This window comes from Acomys minous (genome assembly GCF_964271855.1).
Source record: "Acomys minous genome assembly, chromosome: 5".
Lineage (NCBI taxonomy): Eukaryota > Metazoa > Chordata > Mammalia > Rodentia > Muridae > Acomys > Acomys minous.
Window position 1 is genome coordinate 103240345 of NC_140494.1, and position 16279 is coordinate 103256623.

The 16279-nt window shown below is 48.4% G+C and overlaps 1 long non-coding RNA gene across 1 annotated transcript; it reads right to left on the reverse strand.

The window, feature by feature from the left end:
* Positions 1-611: 611 nt before the first annotated feature.
* LOC311598315 lies at positions 612-6433 on the reverse strand. The gene is made up of 3 exons (XR_014779528.1): positions 6288-6433; positions 2023-2187; positions 612-759 (listed from the first exon to the last, which is right to left on the reverse strand). It is a non-coding gene; the product is annotated as an uncharacterized lncRNA (long non-coding RNA).
* Between the last annotated feature and the right edge of the window lie 9846 nt (positions 6434-16279).

Below are 16279 nucleotides of genomic sequence, written 5' to 3' on the forward strand. Positions count from 1 at the left end.
GTTCACTGAGAGGAGACTCTGGGTGAACTCCCCATTATCTGAAAGGTGGGAAAGGCATCAAAGACTCCAGAATTCTACTGGAGCTCTGGGGAGGGATGAGGACAGGGAGAGAAAGAGCTTTAGATTTCCGAAGAACTTGGGAGTCCTGACAAGGAGGCAGCATCTGCTTAGGGTTCTGAGGAGGACTATCACTCAGTCCCAGCTTGCCCCTGTTCTTAGAGCTGAGGCTCCCTGGAGAGAAAAATCTCCCAGCATCCATTCTGTTGCAGACCAGCTTAATCACAGTAGGGGTTCAGTAGATTCCAGGTAGGAATCAGGAAAGCTGCTCTCGGGAGGGCTTTATAGGTAGGGGCGACTCACCCATTTTACAAATAAGGAAACAGACACAGAAGTAGTGGCTTTAATGCCCTGCCCCCGACCCCAAACCTGAACCGTAGCAACAAATTTCTATTCTTCTGAAGATGACTCCCCAAAATTCCTCAGGCACTGGGATCTGGAAGCTGAACTCGGGGTTAGACTTTCCTTGGGGGTTCTGTCTCCTTTACTTATACCTCCCATCTCTTTCAGTATACTCCTCATGTTGGAGTTTGTCCCCTGTGTAACTGATCTATCACTCACGCTGGAATCATCTGGGCATTAACATCAAATATTTATTTAAAAATTTTTCTCTCATGTCACCGTTTTCAACTGTAGGCGGTTGGAATCATGTGCGCTTCTGTCTCTTTGACAACACGTCGAGCAGATTCGATAACTTCTTCTCTGTTAATAAATAAATCAAGTTTCAGATTCTGGAATCATGAAGGATTGTAGCTCAGCCTTTTGTAGACTGAACAGCCTAGGCCCTGGGGTCCAGCCTTCCCTAGGAGTGAAGAGAGAGAGGGGAGATGGGGAGTGTGTATGTGTGTAGGGGCAGCTTCTATCTGGCATGACCTGTTACTTCACCATCAGAGGTCCCCTGTATGTGAGAGGAGGGAGCGTGACAGGTGTGTCACATGTGTGCTGACAGACAGACAGTGGGTACTTCTGTGTCTCAGGCTCATGCTTTCTCCACAAGCTCTCCAAAAGAGTTCCAGGCCAGCTCAATGTGCTCTAACCCTATGATCTCCTGGCCTCTTCCTTAGGACAGGATCCCTTGCCTCACAGGTTACCTTCGTGGGTTGGCGACCACAGTAGTGACTACCAGCCACTACCTCCTGCTGTGTTCCTAGCCTAGGAAAACTCATCTGTCCTTGTCATATCAATGGCATGGCCAGCCACTCCATTCTCCCACTTGTAATCTTCTGTCTCCTGTGCAGGTGAAACATAAGAAACTCAGCCAGTATGTTGCTTAAGCACATGCTCTGCCTAGATGAGGGTCCCCAATTTCTTTCTTGCAGCTCCACCCATCTCTAATGCATCTCTGAGAGCTGCAGCCAACACGACATCCGGTGAGTGAAACATGGCCCCTCTATTATACCTTCTCTCACAGAAAGGGAGGGTCAATCCTTGTACTACCTCAGCCTGGATACTTTCATTTTGACAGCACACCAGGGCCAGGGGTCAGGACACAAGGCAGCTTCTGGTTGCTCTGAAGAGCAAGATGCATCCATTTATTTGAAGACACCAGGCTCTTACTGCTCTGGTTTGTAGCCTTGGGTTTCAGCTGCCCACTCTAGGGTAGCAGAAGGCGGCAGACTTAAAACTCAAGTATCCAAGACTACTGCCCCAGGGAAGTTGGACACTTGGGGACAGGCTGGCTCCTCATAGCTCAGGGATGATGACACTGGCTCACCTTTGACTGGACTCAGTGCTTCGGCTGAGGGAACACTTCCTGCCATGTCCTGTGAGCATCTCTAAGAGATAGATCAGGTACTGAAACAGACCCTTCTGGTGTGGGTCCTAAGCCCATCACGCACATCCACATCATCCTTCATCTGGCTCTTTCTCTCCTCTCTGCCTGGGCCTTATGCTTCCCTTATGGGCCCTTCTGTATCTTTTTCGAGGTGGCCTCCCACAATGTCCCTCCCACCCTTCAATGTGCACCTCCATCGCTTCCAAGTAGCTGTGCTGCTTCCTGCCTGCTCTTCCTCTTTCTGTTGCTCTGGCTCCTACAGGTAGGATGAGCAGGTCAACCTTGGTGGAGCTGGCTCCACTTCTGGAGAGAGATGCTCTATGGTTGCTTAATTGTTCCATTTTGGAGGCTCAAGCCTGTGGAATCAAGAAGCGAGGGGGAGAGAGATTGTCTAGTGATTGTGCCTCCTGGCCTGGAGCTCACTCTGGGTCCCACTGGGGTGAGCAGTTCCTTCCTTGAACCTGCCAAAGGTGCGGACACATCCTAGTGGCCTGCTGGTGCTGGATCTTCCATGTTCTCCTTCAGGGAGGGAGGGAGGGAGAGATAGAGAGGAGGGGAGGATGGCAGGCGCCAGGAAGCAGTACAGTGTGCTGGAATGTTGTAGACAGAGGAAAATGATAAGGTTCATTTAGAAAGCAGTAAAGTGGAGATTTCAATTTCCTTTGAAAATCACAGCACAGTTACTCTTCCATGGCACTTCTCAGGAGCAGTGGGGGCCTGCTCTGCCTGTACCCGCTCAGGGGGAAGCTAACAGGGCGGGGGGGGGATGGGCCAGGGTCAGGGGTGTCCCACAAATGTGAGGGTGACTTTCTGGAGGTCAGGGTGGTTCATAAAAAAATGGCCGATGTCAGGGACTTGCTTGCACACTTTCTGCCCCAGAACTGGAGCATGTGTGTAAGTGTGCGTGTGCGCCACACCGTTACAGACTAGAAGGTCTGTGCGTGTGGATCTTCATTTGGACAGCGTGCTGGAAGTGTTCGGTGCTGACTTGGTTGGGGGATGGACACGTACTTCATCCGCTTTATGGCCATCCCCTCCTTTCTACATTCTCCCCCACCCCCGGCTCTGTGTGTGCTAAAAGCAAACATGGAAACTGTATCTGGGAAAGCAAAGACAGCAGGCCAAGCAAACATCTGTCCATGAGCAAATGAAGAGGGCAGAGGCTTTGAGGTTGTTCTAATTAGAGGAAATTGACTCAAACACTTCTGGACTCTGAAGGGAAAAGCTGGGCTGACAGAGTTGGTGACGTTGGAAGGAGACTGATCACAGTGTCAGATGACCTTGGGTTTGGACACCCCCCCCCCCACCCCAGTACCTGCTGAAGTTTAGCTGTGTGACCTTGGGTAAACCACTGGGCTTCTCTGGGCCTCCATAAAATGGTAACAAACATAGAGCTGTCCTGAGTTTTTCATGAGATACTGTGAGGACTCTTGATCTAGATGTTAGGTTGGAGAAATGGCTTTGGGCTACTTGTGGACCCTTTTTTTTTAAAGTTCAGAATTATTTATTATTAATATTCTCTCTGTGTGTATATGTATATGAGCATGTATGCCTGAACCTGTGTGTAGAGGTCAAAGGACAACTTTGTAGAGTTGGTTCTCTGCATCCACCCTTATGTGGCTTACAGGATTTGAACTCAGGTCACCAAGTGTATGTAGCAAAAGTCCTTAGCACAGAAGCATCCTCCCAGCCCGACCTGTGGGCCGCTTGAAAGAGTGCCTATGCACATGGAGGCATTCCCCAAAGCAGTTTTTGCTGTTGATGATATTAGAACTGGGCTACTCTTGTCTCTGGCTCCTGGGGGTCAGTTGTCAGAGGACCTGCTGGCTTCAGGCCCTTGGAATAGGTGAGACTTCTGTTAGCGCCTTCTCACTGAGCAGCAGAAAAATATCCAGCCCCTTTACACGCACCTAGGCCATCCGCTCTGTGTCAATAAGCTTAGTGGCTTGTGACATGACTGATAGGGAACTCAGCTCTATATAATCCATCTGTCGAGCAGGCAATGGTGGCAGCGTGTCAGGTTCCAGGAAAAATCAGCGACACAGTTGCTGGTGCCCTGGACTTGGGGGTTGGAGAGTGGGAGAGCAGTAGATTCTAGCAAGGTTTACCCCAGCATCCAGCCTAGAGCAGACTGGAGAGATAGAGCCAAGGGGAGTCAGGAGCACTCCCTCCTCTCTCTGCGATGCTTCCTCTGTGGGGCTTAGGGCAAACCATTAGCCTCTCTGTGGCTTTTGTTTCTGTCTTGAACATCACTGTACCTCTGTATTGACTTCTGCTTCTTTATGCCCTGGGCTTGTGGCTCCACATATAGCCCTTGGCACATTGTTCTAGGGCATCCGAAACCCTGCAGCTTGGCAGCTGGGACTTTACTATAGATCTTCCTTTGGCCGCAGTTCTTGGCACAAAGCTCCCTTTCCAAGGTGACCTGTGGGAACGCGAATGTCCCACCCTCAAGGTGGTGCATAGAAGCATTGGTCTTTCCCATCTTTCTGTGCTAGAACCAGCCACAGAGAGATTCTTCAGGGCTAGAGAGACCCTCAGGGCTTAAGAGCACCTGTTCTTACAGAAGACCTGCGTTCAATTCCCAGTACTCACATGGCAGCTCACAACTGTCCATAACTCTGGTTCTAGGAGGTCTGATGTCCTCTTTTGATCTCTGTCTTTAACAGGCATTCACTTGGTGTATATGCAGGCAAAACACTCAAACACATGAAATAAATAAATCTTAAAAAAAAAAAGCCAGCCAAGGTCAAGATGATAGATACTGAAAAAGAAGAGAGAAAGAAAGAAAGGAAAGGAAATCCCAATCTGCTCTTGTCAAAAGGAGAGACCATCATAGGCATTTTCTCAACACAGAGGGGTCACACAGTCTGCCTGTGACCCCTGTCCCACATTTATGCCTGTGAAATACAGGCTCTGTATAAACGCTCATGGATAATGTGCTTTAGGGAGCTTCCAGGTGTCGGGGTTCCTGGAAGGTGCTGAGACTACAGGAGACATGGAAGCTCACACCCTTCCCCCCTACCTTACTCTTCCCTTTCTGTGTCTTTCATCATGAGAGGCTAAGAGAGGTTCCCTGAGTCCTGTGAGCACTTTAACAAACAGTAGAGATAGGAGGCATTTGTAGAACCCATATTTTTGGCAGAAGCCCAGGCAAAAAACAACCCGAGGAGGGTTCAGGGGAACTGAACCCCAGTCTGTGGGATCTGAGCTGATACAAGGGTAGACATTGTTAGGACTGACTAAAATTCTGGGACCATCCCATCCCACACCCACTGGGTTTGCTTGGTGGGTTTAGACAGAGGTCTTCTGTATTGACTTCTGTGTGACGGTAGAGGGAGAAATCAAGCCATTTTGTTTACCTCTGCAAATCCTACCAGGGAGATGTGGTCCCTTCATCTGCACCAGTCGATACTGGAAAGGGAGTAAAAAGCCTTTACTTTAATGGGCTTGAGTCAAGATAGGAGGGGAAACATCAAACCTACATGATGTTTGCCCTTTAGGGCTCTGTATAAGATCTGCCTAAGGTGGGACTCTCCAAAATCAGCCTTTTGAGGCTGCCTCTCCCTGCTAACTGTCCCTACCTGCCTCGGTCCCCTCAGGTGGTGTTCCACTACTAAATTCCTCAGCCATTTAATTTCCTCCCAGGGTCTGCTTCATGGGAACTCAGAATATGACAATACAGAAAAGGGTCACGACTAGTGACAGCTTCTGTTTCTGTCAGCTCATAGTGTGACAAGCTCCCGTAGTGTCCCATGACCAGCGGACCCTGGGAATAGAGTTCCAAGCCTGGTTCTGGGAGGCTTAAAAACAATTTCACAACACATAGTAATTGTACATATTTCCGGGGATGCAGTGTGACATCTCAGTACACGTGTACAGTGTGTCATAATCAGAACAGCTAATTGGCAGATCCGTCACCTCAAACATTAATTTGTTCTCTGTGATGGGAACATTCAGAATCCTCTCTGCTGATCTGAAATATTCAATTAATTGTCGTCAGCCTTAGTTACTCCACTGCGCTGCGGGAATACTGGGAGTTACTCCCTTGCGCACCTGTGCCTGTTAACTCCCTTCTCCCCATCAACCCCAGCTCCACCTTTCCCTGGGAGGATTTCTACGGCTCCTGGCAGCCCTTGCTGGGTTTGCTTTCTTTGTGTACTATGCTCAGTTATCAAGTGAGCTAGCATTCCCTGGCAAGCACTGGGCAGCCAGAGTATAGGTCAGCTTGTTGAATGAAGGGACTGTCAGAATAGAATCCTCTGGGGGAACGAACAGGGGGACTCCGGCCTCAACTTAAACACCCGATATGGACAATTGAGAGAGGATTCACCACATACGGTCAGTTGAGAATTCATTTTAAATACAGGCTGGTTTTCTCAGTCGCGACTTTCCAGAGCACTTCTCCCCTCCCTCCCCCCCCCCGCCCCCCGCCCCCCCAGGGAGAGCAGCTCACTTGTCCCGTTGCATAATCAATACTTGTTGGGCATCCAAGTGCAGAGTCCTGTTGCTGCCACTCTTCCCTCATCCTGCATGAGGCAGCCAACTCCCAGTTTCTCTCTCTGAAAAAGATTCCTTTCTTTGCCTAGTTTCTTTTAGATAGCGTTGGCTCCACCTCCAAGCAGACACGTGATCAGGCCTGACCAATGAAAGCACTGTATCTCCATTGTACTGTACAGATAATCCTTGACCTAGGATGGGGTTAGGAACAGATAAATCCACTCTTAGATGAAGATAGTGTAAGTAAAAATTCATCAAGTGCACCTGGCAACATCAGAACACCCTCCTTAGCAGTACTGTGTACTACAATGCACAGGTGGTTTGTTCTGGCCGTCTTGGGCTGACCGGTTGCTTCTGCTCACTGGCACAGGGCAGCCTCAGGAGAGAGGACTGCCCCACCTTTTTTGAGCCCAGAACTCAAAACATGCTTTGTACCAAATGAATATCACTAGCACATTCACACTGTCGTACGGTAGAAAGATTGTAAGCAAAGCCATTGTGACCTGGGTCGGGTGTAATTCACTGAAGGGTGGGTATGTGACAAACGCAGATCACTGAAAGTGGATTTTGATGGTGTTTTGTTTTTCTTTTGTCTGTCACAGAAGAACTTTGACTTCAATTTGCTAGATGTGAGTTGAGATCAGGACATGTGTAAGTCTCTTTGGGCACATGAGTGGCCAGGTCCCGCCTCCAGGCTACTCTTAACTACTCTTCCCAGGCAGCCAAGCGCCACCCTACAGTGGGGGGTGAGGGGGTGGGGGAGGTGAGAGGGAGTAGGGTGGGGTGGAGGGGGGTAGGAGGTATGGGGCAGAACCCAAGATTAGGCCACAGAACTCACCAATCCCTGAGCTTGCCTCAAGATCAGACCACAGAATCCCACCAATCCCCGAACTTGTCTCAAGATCAGGCCTACAGAATCCCACCAATCCCTGAGCTTGCCTCAAGATCAGACCACAGAATCCCACCAATCCCCGAACTTGTCTCAAGATCAGGCCTACAGAATCCCACCAATACCTAAGTTTTCCTCAAGATCAGACCACAAATCCCATCAATCTCAGGCCACCCTGGAAAGCTCCACTTCCCCCTCCCTCCAAGCAACTCTATAACGCCTGCCTCCTGCTCAGTTTTTTATTGCTTCTCTCCTGAGACCACTTGGGTCTCTCCCAGTAGATCTCTTGTGTGAAGTTTGCTGTGCCATATGACTTCGTGGTCTTCCTCGGCCCTTGACTGCCAGGATACATTCTCCCCAGAACTGTAACATGATATGTGTCTGGGATTGTGGGCCAACTCCGGGTAACTGGGTGGTGGGGAAACATGGAAGACAGTATAGGGAACCTCAGAGTTGGCTCAAGACACTCCAAGACCAAGTTCTCAAGGAGGTTTATTTGCCCCAGAGGGACAAAGTACAGGAAATAGGTGCATAACCTGGACTGGATGAACAGTGGTGAATGTATGAGTGGTGGTGAAGGGTGGTAAATGAAAGAGCAGTGGTGATGGGCAGTGAATGGATGAGTGGGTGGTGAATGAAAAAGCAGTGGTGATGGATGGTGAACGGGTGAGTGGTGGTGATGGGTGTTGAGGACCCACAGACCCTGGCATGGAAATCTGGAGTCCTTGTTAAACAGAGGTGACCTTCTGCAAGTTTCTCTGGGAAGTAGTAAGCACAGGTTGAAATGGGCTTGCTCGCAAACACATGACATTTACTTTAGGCTTTGCTGCGAGAACCACTTTCTGTCTGTGACCTGCAATCTATGACAGCTGGGGATCGGAGATGTGGAGGCTTGCAAGGGTAGAAAGCTGAGTGAAGACCACAGCCTGGAAACACTCAGCTTCCCAGGCTATGCCCAGATGTCCACGATGAGCTCCCTTGTCTAGTAAAAAAGGACCCAGTTGGGGTCAAAGGGCTCAGTCATCTCCTCCCATCATTCTAGATCAGTATTCCTAGTGTCTTTGGGGAACTGGGGTGGGATGGAGTGATCTGCTGGCTGGGAACATGGCTGAGTGCTGGCCAGGTTGTGAGCTTAAAGCCTATGGGCTACTGAGAGGTGGGGCTTGGTATTAACCCAAGGAGCAGACAGAATCAGAGCCCACAGTTTACTGGAGATCTGAGAGAATTCTAGAGGAGAGCACCATCTCTGGTCTTCTGTCTACTGCAGACACTCATCTCACAAGGCCCACAGTGGCCCACAGGTCTCCACTATCGCATCAACATTGGACAGAGGACTGGTCCACACGTGGCCTTCAAAGACAGTGGACAAGGGAGGTCTCTTAGAAGTCACTGTAGTGAAAAAGACCCTTGCTGTCTACCAGGTGCCTTTGGGAATGGTGTGTGCAGTGAGCTTGGGGTTGGCAGTGCTATTCTTTGTTGACATCTCCTCACTCTAGCACTGTTGAAATCACAGGTGGTAGTAATTGTATCATAGACATGTCCTTCTCTAAGAGGCCACACCTGCAGCTGACAGAGGAAAAGGCACAGCACGCGAGCCAGAGTGACAGCATTAATGTCCTCCCCCTCACATCTGTTGGCTCACAGCTGGTTATCTCAAGCAAGATTCCTCACATCTTCCTGCCTCTGTTTCCTCACTTGTGAAAGGGGTTAAACCTTGAGACATATTTGTACTCTGGATCACGTCTCTTTGGCTGCCATCCTGTTACCACTTGGGCACCACAAGGAAGTCAAGCATGGAGGAGAAGTGGGGTGATACCAGGTATGCCCAGCATTGTGTGAGCTCCAGGCTCACACCTGAACCAAGCCTGTGGCTCCCTGGTCACTTAGAATGGAAATACATTTACTGTGTACTGACGAGAACTGAAGGGACTTCCCCATCCCCCTCGCTTTCAATCAAGGCCTGCCAGCTGATATACCTATGTGTGTGTTAGCTACTGAATTCACAGCGTGGCTCTCAGAAGCCTTCAGGCTGAAGGAGGATGCCATAGGGTTTTGCAGTGGAGAGAGAGACCTGAGATAAGGGAAGTCTGAGGTGGGGAGTGAGGGGTATCCAGGATAGAGACGGGGGTAGGGTCACGACAAGCTTGCGGAACATCTTGGCTGAGTCCTGGAGGAGCCTTGTGGCTAACTGCAGTGTGGTGAGGGAAAGAGAGCCAGTCCTGAAGGCATGGCTGGTTTCATGCTTGCCAGGGATTTCAAGGATGGGATGGCATGACTTTCTGAGGATGTAGAACACAGGCTTTCCGCTTGACTAGAAGGCTAAACTGAATAGTTAAAGCAGAGAATATGGCCCCCCAGACACCACCAGGGCCACTGCACATGGGCTATCACTCTCTCCAGCATTGTCACAGCCTCATGACGCCTCAGTGCTTTGGCTAGGCCCGTGTTTTGTTGGGCCCGTGTTGCCTTTTCAAAATGGTTTTGTAATTGCTGTTACTTTTAATGTTACTAAGATCTAAAATTGAGGGTGCTCCCGTGAAAGGCTAAATTGGGGTCTTCTTTTTTTTTTTTTTAAATCTCAGTGCCTAGTAGTACCAGCCCTACATTCCTACAGGCCAGTGGTGGACTGGCTCTGAAGCCCAGCGCTGCTCTGACACAGGACTTGCATGAATTTGAGCCCACTACAGTTCTCACCGTGTCCTCTGGTCTCACAGTGGCCCACCTCACCCGGGTCTTTACGATCTCATAACAGACATGTGAGGCCTGCTTTGGAGGAAGCACTCAGTAGATGTAGATTGGGCTGCGATAGGCTGATAGCCTATCAAAGGAGCCCGTGGGAACCAATGTCCCCTTCTGGTTTCTGAGCTGGGTGGAGGGATGTGTCTTAGGAGGGAAGGGCAGCTGCTGGGACTGGGGTTTGGGCACTAGGAGCAGGAGCAGGCATGAGGGCATCTTTAGTTTACCCTTTCAAGGCCCCCCTAACTTAGCAAATGGAACCTTTCATAGAGCCCAGTCTAGCTAACTGAAACTCAGAGTGGGTTTGGGGACACATGAGGCTGGTGGAGACAAAAATTCACTTCTTGCCTTGTTTGCTCTTCGTGTTATCATGTTATACAATAGGTCATATTTGTCTTGCTGTGTCGCCCAGACTGGCCTCAGACTCACAAGAATCCTCACACACATCTTAGGTTTCAATTCTTGAAATTATAGGCATGGGCTACCATGCCCAGTACAGCCTGTATCTTTGTTTTGGTTTGGTTGGAGACAGGGCCTCACTATGTCGCTTTGACTGTCCTGGAACTCACCATGTAGACTAGGCTGGCCTTGAGCTCACAGAGATCCGTTGCCTCCCAAGGACAGCCCATCTTTTGACGGGACTCCCTGAAGGTGCTATTCAGGTGTTTCTGGGTCACCAGCAAAGAGTCTATTATAATGGCTTCTTTGTGTATACATGTGAGCACATGCATGTGCATGTTAGAGACATGCATGAGTGTAGTGTGTAATTCTTCTTTGAGCATTCATCTGACACTTGTTTAAACCTTATTAATGTAAACCCACCCTCCTCCCCTCCCCTTACCTCCCCCCCACCCCCCTTTAAATCCAAAGTGAAGGCCGTTTGTGATGACCTCACCCACAGCCTCTCTCCATCTCTGCGGAGGTGTAATTTATGGGCCTATTTGAAGCATGGTGAACGCGGTGGGGTTTGATGAATGAAGCCCTCACAAAACCAGCACCACAATCAAGATACCCACTTTCCCATCACCCCCGAGTGTCCCCCCGTACTCTTTCCTCCTCAATCTCCGCATCGCTCCGGGTCCCAGGCAATCACCGATCTGCCTTCTTGCCACAAGAGATTAGGTTTCTCTCCTCTAGAGGTTCAGATAAATGGAATCATACAGGGCACGCTTCTTTATGTCTGTCTCCTTTCACTTGCTGTATTTTTGGCACCCATCCATTGTGTTGTGTTTAATATCGCTCCCTTTTTTTTTTCCAGAACAATGTTCCTTTGGTTACATAGCTACAGTTGGATTTGTTTATCCATTCCTTGGCTGAGGGTGGGCATTTGGGTTGCTTCCAGTTTGAGGTGTTAGAAATAAAGTCATTAAAACGTGCGTATACTGGTCTTCATATAGTTCACAGCTTTTTCCTTTCTTTTTTTGAGACAAGATCTCAAACTCACAGAGATCTGCCTCGCTTTCCAAAGTGCTGTGACTTTCAATATCTATCTATCTATCTATCTATCTATCTATCTATCTATCTATCTATCTATCTGTTATCTAGTTGTCTGTCTGTCTTGAGTCAAGGTCTCTTTATGTATCTCTGTCTGGCCTGAAACTTGCTCTGTAGACCAGGCTGGCCTGGAAATCGCAGACATCTGCCTGCCCTGCTCCCCGAGTGCTGGGATTAAAGGCTTCCTCCACTGTGTCTGACTTGCTTATAGCATATTTATCTTGGTGCTACCCATTTTCACTTATGTAAAAACAAAATGAAGCAAAACAAAACTGGGGCTGGAGAGATGGCTCAGTGGTTAAGGGCACTGTATGCTCTTCCAAAGGACCTGGGTTCAATTCCCAGCATCCACATGGCAGCTCACAACTATCTGTAACTTCAGTTTCAAGGGATCTGACACCATCACACCAAAGCACATAAAATAAAATGAAGTAAATTATTTTTTAAAAACTGGGAGCAGTGAAAGATTTTTGAACGGGCAACAACTAAATATTAGTTCAAAATCAAGTATGAGGTGAATCTGAGGTGTTGCTGGCAGCACTGGCTCATCCTGCATCTCACGAGCTCCCTGGAGCCTTGCCTCTGGACTCAGTGTGCACACAAAGGTCATCAAACCACAGAGCACCACAGAACACTGCCCGACGCCCCTCAGGCAGCCATGACGCTGCTGTATGGTGTGAGCTGCCGTGTTTCCACTGGGCACCCACAGCTTTCTGCTCTCACAGAAATGTGGTGGCTTTCTTACGGGAAACAAACAATTGAAATATTTTCTTACCTTCATCCCTCAGCATTGCATCCAATCAGTACACCTTTGGATTGGATTGTGTTTGATTTTTAAAATTGTTGTTTAAGTTGCGGAGGTGAGTCTCATAAAAAAGGAAAATTCCCTAAGTGAATTTTGGCTTGAGGTTAAGGCAAGATTCCTAACAATGTCTGAAGCTGCCAAGGCCTATAAGTGTATTTCTGCAATTTGGGTTTATGGGAAGCAGGATTTTCATCATTAACAATTGTAAATGCAAAAGAGCAATCCACTCTCAAACATTTTGAATAAGTGTGTGTGTGTGTGTGTGTGTGTGTGTGTGTGTGTGTGTGTGTGTGTGTGTAGATGTGGGGTTCAGAGGACAACTTGTAGGAGTCTGTTCTCTCACCCACCTTGCGGGTCCTGTGGGGCGAGCACAGACTTACGCTCTGCCGACACTTAACAATTTCGTTCTTCATGCTGCAGCCACTCTACTGAGTGTGCAGTGGCATCTCATTGTGCTTTCATTTGCATTTCCCTGGTGACTAGCAACACTGAACATCTTTTCATGTACTTACAGACCATTTGTGTGTCTTTTTGAGCCTAATAGCATCTCAATGCCAACTCTTTCAACCCCTAATCGAGGCAATAGAAGATTATGCAGATAATTGGCACACAGTGCAGTAAGTCCGCCTGATGAAAAGAACTGATCAGCCACAGGAGAGGGAGCATCCACTTGATCTCTGAGCTGTGGCTAGAATGCTGGGACTACGTGGCTAGGGCAAGTGATAGGCAGGGTCCTCAGACCTGCTCTGGTCATGGGGATGATACAGAACTTGATTGATGCTCTGGTGGGCAACCCTGCTGGGCAGGTATCTGTGGGCAGAGTGCTGATAGATAGAGCAGCAGGCAGCAGCTCCAGAGAGTTTTGATTAGATTTCCTTGTTCCTGGTCAGAAGGTCTGAGCCGGCCTGGACTTCCCAAGTCTCTGAAGCTAGCTTTGTCCTTGGCTGCAGAGTCAATACAGCATTGGCTCTGATCCTGTCTCTTCACTGAGGTCCCAGTATGCCTGGCTATCTGCGTTTGCTATGGCTCATGCACTGGAAACAGGGGCTGCTACACTCTGATGGCTGAGCTGAATTCTGCAAGTTATATCCATAGCTGTGTGTGTGCGGACATAACCCAGACACCACTCTGCAGTCAGCACCAGCGCTTGCCCCTGGCCTGGATGAATGACTGACTTGAACTAGTCAGGCGTGCATCAACTGACTAGTGTGATCAGTTGGAAAACTGCTTTGATTGATTTTTCTCCCCTCTCCTTGACTAGGACTGCTGTCTGCTGGCCCCGGAGTATCCTAGTGTCTGTGTCCACCCTGCTTATCTCAGATTGCAAGGACTCCCAGAACTGGCATGTGCAGCAAAGCGCTTGAGTTTTCTGTGCTGCCAACAGGTTTTGTTATTAACGTTATCTAGTGCAGGAGGTCCTGGTTCTAGAATGCACTAGAATCTGGGTTTAGTCAAAGCTGTGTCACTTAATAGCTATACCACTAAGACCTTTGGCTGAGTCACTCCTAAGACCCTGGTCTTCTCTCCATCAGGAGCAGTGACAGTTACCTCCAGATGTTCTGAGGATTAATGGGGACAGTGCACCCCATGTTCTTGGGTTCTGGGCCTAAGGCCTCCACCTCTAACAGATAGACTAGTTCCACGCACCTGCAGTGTACGTTATATTGGTAAATTGTGTATTTTTAAGCTTGTCTAAAGTGCTCTTTGGGATTGAGGAGGAACCTCCTGTCTCAAGACTCGGTATGTTTATTTCAAGTGTTCTCCAAAACATCTTCCTTGGGCAAGCTGGCTCCCTAACTCTGTGCCAACAAGAAGGAAAACAACAACTAGTTAAGAGTGTCGAAAACACTGTGTCCTTACCAACAGCTAGGAGGCAGCTTATTTCCAACAGAAGTTACTAGCACTTATCCCATGATATGAAGAGGCCCGCAGTGCGATCTGGAAGCTAGAAGTTCAGTTATGGGAAAGTTATCAGTGGAGAAAAGACCTTCCACCTGGGACTCTGTCCACCTGCAACACAGGCTGGCTGCCTCAGCTTCCTCAGTTTCTGTTGGCTGTTTATAAGATCCAATTTGATGGTATTGTCTACCTATCTGTCACTTCTCTATAGCTCTACTGCTACTTTTTCACTTTTGCTTGTGACAGACTTAATAAACTTGCCCGTTCAAAGCAAATACATGGCTACGGTAGCTCACTGTCTAGACCGTAGGGAACAGTGCCTTTGCTGTATGTCTAGGGAACAGAGGGAGAGGTACTTTTATATAGAGCACAAAGTAACCCGTCCTCACAGCATATTAAGCAAAATCTCAAGAGAGAAGGACACAGTGTGATAGGTGACAAAACAACAACAACAACAAAAAAACCAAAACCAAAAACAAACAAACAAAAAACCCTGTATAAATAAGGGAACCCTGAACCTTAGTGACAGCTAATTTGATAGCCACAAAGTACTAGCCCTGAGCTAAACTGCTTTTTCCCTCAGGCCATGACCCCGTTCAGTGGACTCCCACACTTGAACAAGTACTCAACAGTGCCAAAGCCAAGTCTTCAACTCAGTGGTTTTCTCTTTCACAGACTTGGAGGCATACCCCATGCTGCCTCAGTTTCCCTTTAATCTCAGGAGTTCTATCTATGGTAGAACATTCTTTCCAGGGTCACAAAGCTGTAGTTATTCTCTCAAATGCCCTCCAAAGTCCTCAAGTGGGAGCTGACAGAATGAGCAGCAAGAATTATTATTAATTAGTGAAAATATGTATAATGGCATAATTGGAGTGCATAATTGATGCTTCACTGCTGTAGGCAGAAATGAAAGCTGTAGAGATGAAAGCCCAGGAAAAGGAGGTGGCCACGGGTCCCAGCTACTGAAAAGGCAGGAGAATGTGGAGGGGTTGGCATTGTAGGTTCTCTGCAATGCGTATATTGAATAAAGGTCATGAGCTGGGAGCCAAGAAACACACACACACACACACACACACACACACACACACACACACATACGCACGCACACACATGCACACACGCGCATACACGCACACACATGCACACACACATACGCACATGCACACACACATACGCACATGCACACACATGCACCCACACATATATATACATACGCATACCACATACACACGCACATGCACACACAAAAATGCACATGCACATGCACACACACCACACACACATATATATACACATACACCCATACCCACATATCCACATATACACACACACACACATGCGCACACGTACACACACATGCGCACACATACATGCACACACATACACCACACACACACATATATAAGCATACATACACTCCACACACATACACATACATACATGCATGCACCCCCTCCACAATGTGCATATACACATGTACTTGGACACCCCCATACACACATACACACCTACACCCACATACACCCCCACACATACATATACTTATACATACATGTGTATGTACACACATACTCACACACATGTACACACACACACACACACACACACACACACACACACACACACACACCTTTCCTAGGAGCTCATTGGACGCCCACAGCTTGAAGCTTCTGTGTATTTCTGCTGTTGTTTCTAGCAGCACCAGATTCCCATGCAAGGGCTTACTTAATTGATTGCCACAGTCAGGGGAGAAAAGATGGTCCCTAGCCTTGGGGCCGACCTCTTGGCTCTCCTCCTCGTTTGGTCTTTGAGTCCTCAATGCACCATCAACATCTGAGCAGAGCTCCCTACCCTGCCTGCCCTCCACAGGAGATTCCTTATCTGGGCTCTATTTGTTTCCGGGTTCATTTGCTGAAGGAGAAGCAAGCACGTAGAAACTGAAGTGTTTTCTCAATAATGCACTGAGGTTGCCTTTTGCTTGAAGGAAGGACTGTGGCTGGGGACAGGAAGTGAGTGTAGGTGATCTTGGAAGGGCATCATCACGAGACTACCAAGAATAAAGACCAATGAGATGGCTCAGTGTAAAGGCACAGGCCTCGAATCCTGATGATCTGAGGTCAATCGC